Here is a 3,322-nt window from a genome sequence, read left to right as displayed (position 1 = left end):
AGCAGTGAACACACACACACACACACACACACACACACAGTGAACACACACCCGGAGCAGTGAACACACACACACATACACACACACACACACACACAGTGAACACACACCCGGAACAGTGAACACACACACACACACAGTGAACACACACCCGGAACAGTGAACACACACACACACACAGTGAACACACACACACACACAGTGAACACACACCCCGAGCAGTGGGCGCCCGAGGAGCAGTTGGGGTTCAGTGTCTTGCTCAAGGGCACCTCAGTCGTGGTATTGAGGGTGGAGAGAGTATTGCACATTCACTGCCCCCCCCCAAGGCTCAAACTTACAACCTTTGGATTAAGAGTCCGGGTCTCTAACCATTAGGCCATGGCTTCTGTCCATTAATGCAGTCTATGATTCTAAAACCTGTAGAAACCTGCCGACTGCAGCAGCGTTACATAATAAACATGTTTGAGTTCATGGATATTGAGCCGAGTGTCCACTCAGTGCGTGCAGTAATGCATCTCCCGATGTAAATGAGTGAATGAGGATGCTGATGGAGGCCTGGAGTGAGTGGTTGCCATAGCAACTAACGAGTGCGAGAGCTGTACTACACTGACCTCTTCAGGACAATCAGAGAACTGCACTGAACACCAGCACTTTACCCATGATTCACACTGTGTGTGTGTGTGTGTGTGTGTGAGAGAGAGAGAGAGAGAGAGAGAGAGTGTGTGTGTGTGTGTGTGTGTGTGTGTGAGAGAGAGAAAGAGAGAGAGAGAGAGTGTGTGTGTGTCTTGCTGTCAAAGATATAAATTACATTTTTGAAAAATCAGAAAAACAACACAACCAGCACCTGATGGGATATCAACTGAAATGATAAAACACACAAGCAGTAGATTGGCCAATCTAAAACTATTCAATGTGATTCTAAGTGTAGGTCACTTCCCTGACATCTGGAATCAAGGCTTGATCACACCAATCTTTAAATCTGAGATAAATTTGATCCTAACAACTACAGAGGCATCTTCGTGAGCAACAACCTGGGAAAGTTATTCTGTTAACCAACATGTTAACCAAAATACATTTTATTATATTAGTATTACCTTAAAGACTCAAGAATACATCCATTCCAGACACAGAAGATGCTCTGATTTGAATTTACAAAATGTATTTCACCAAACAAACATGTTCCCTCTCTCTGTGTCAGACTTAGCTTTGTTTGTTGTCATCTTCTAAACAATGCGGTGAGCCCTGAAGTGAGATACAGGAAACAGAAATACTGAAAAATAATAAGAACGCCACTAAACAAGACAAAATAACATTATAACATATCATTCCATCTCGTCTTTGTCAGCAAAAATGAAGAGACATTTTAGTTTTTATTTTGTAAACCACTGTGGCGAGTGGGGCGGGGCCGAGAGGCGTGGGAACGAGGAGTGAGGCCAGGTGTAGTGATTGGAGATGAGCTACACCTGAGCCCCACCGCTAGTATCGAGTCCCACGTAGGAGATGGAAGGATATAAAACTGGAGCGACGACCGTGAAGGACGAGAGAGGACCAGGCCTGGGACATTATTTTATGTTTGCTTTTTATTTGTGCGCGTCAGTCGCCGTGAGGGGCTGACGCGCTGCTTTGTGTTTATTTTGAATATTAAAATGTTTTTGATTGTGCGCCGGTTCCCGCCTCCTTCTTCCCGATGAGTAAGAAGTAAATATCATTACAACCACATTTAGTCTCATTTGTATTCATTAACAGTACTGCATTATACATTTATGAAATTATAGTCATCGTCACATGACTAGCATTTATGTTGCGTCTCGTCTCGTCTCGTTTTCGTCACATGATAAAGGTTCGTTCATGACAATATTTAGTCATAATTTCCATTGACGAAAGCAACACAATTTGGCACCAAGGACTATTTTACAAACTTCTTGAAAGTGGAATAGTAGGTAACACCTATGACCTTGTCAAATCAATGTACACTGAAAGTAAATGTGAGACAGGGCTGCTGCTTAAGCCCAACATTATTTAACATTTACAGCAATGAACGGGCGAGCAGTCTGGAGCGATCACACTACACACCTCACAGATCAGATGCCTGCTGTATGCTGAGGATCTGGTTCTGCTGTCTCTCACTCAACATGATCTACAGCAGAACCTGGACCTGCTAGAACAATACTGCCAGACCTGGACCTGACAGTCAACCTGAAGAAAACCACAATCATGATCTTCCAGAAAAGATCACAACACATTTACATTAAGCACTAATCAGATAACACACACATTACACTACAACTACCTGGGTTTGAATCACATCCACAGGAAACTTTAATCAAGCTGTGAATGAACTGAGAGATAAAGCACGCAGGGCCTTCTACGCCATAAAACGGCAATGTCCTATAGAAATCCCTATCAGAATTTGGCTGAAAATATTAGAATCAGTAATTGAGCCCATTGCACTCTATGGCAGTGAGGTGTGGGGTCCACTGACCAATCCAAATCAAGATTTCACCAAATGTGACCCCCAATCATATCATTATAAAGCCCTGCAACACCCAGAAATGAGCAAAGAAAGCAGCTGATCCAGAGCTTCAGTCCTGATGAAGTCCCTTCACTAACATCTACTGATGCTCTGAAGCACAACAACAACAGAGTAAAATGCAATGCTATCTGACTCTAAAGAGAGCGTAGAGTATGGCAGAGTATCTGTACACAGTGTCAGATCAGAAACTGAGGAGCACACTGACCAGATACAGACTCAGCGGACACAAGCTGATGATAGAGACGGCCAGACACAGAGAAACATGGCTGCCAGCGGCAGGGGCGATTCTAAGATTTTGATTTTAGGGGGGCTCAGCCCCCAATAAGGGTATGATTATAAAATATTATATTACTATTAGGGTAGGGTTGTATACTACTAACCTTATTGCAATCCACTATTCCATTGTATTCCCTGTATTTCATATATGGGAGTAGGAGTACTGACTGAGCCATATACAACACTGTAAAAAAAACTAATACAGTTTTTTAGATGTGACCAGTCACTGGAAAATTTTGAATTGGGAATGTAGATATTTTTTTTATATTTTTTATTTTTTTACAATAAAGACTTCCTGATTCAGTATTAGGACATTCATGTTTATCCTTTGATGATACCACTGCTTTTTCTTATGAAATGTACGTGGAAATTGGCAGAAAATTAAAACAACATAAGGGTTCAATGACTGCAATGAATCTTGGGAACACAGTGGTATTGTGTGTGTGTGTGTGAGGCTGTCTGTTCTATTCTCACCTGACTGTTGCTCATTTGCAGACCTACTCCCGCACGACA

The sequence above is a fragment of the Carassius gibelio genome, chromosome B3 (genome assembly GCF_023724105.1).
Source record: "Carassius gibelio isolate Cgi1373 ecotype wild population from Czech Republic chromosome B3, carGib1.2-hapl.c, whole genome shotgun sequence".
In the NCBI taxonomy this organism is placed as follows: Eukaryota; Metazoa; Chordata; class Actinopteri; order Cypriniformes; family Cyprinidae; genus Carassius; species Carassius gibelio.
Note: the sequence above shows the minus strand (reverse complement) of the source record.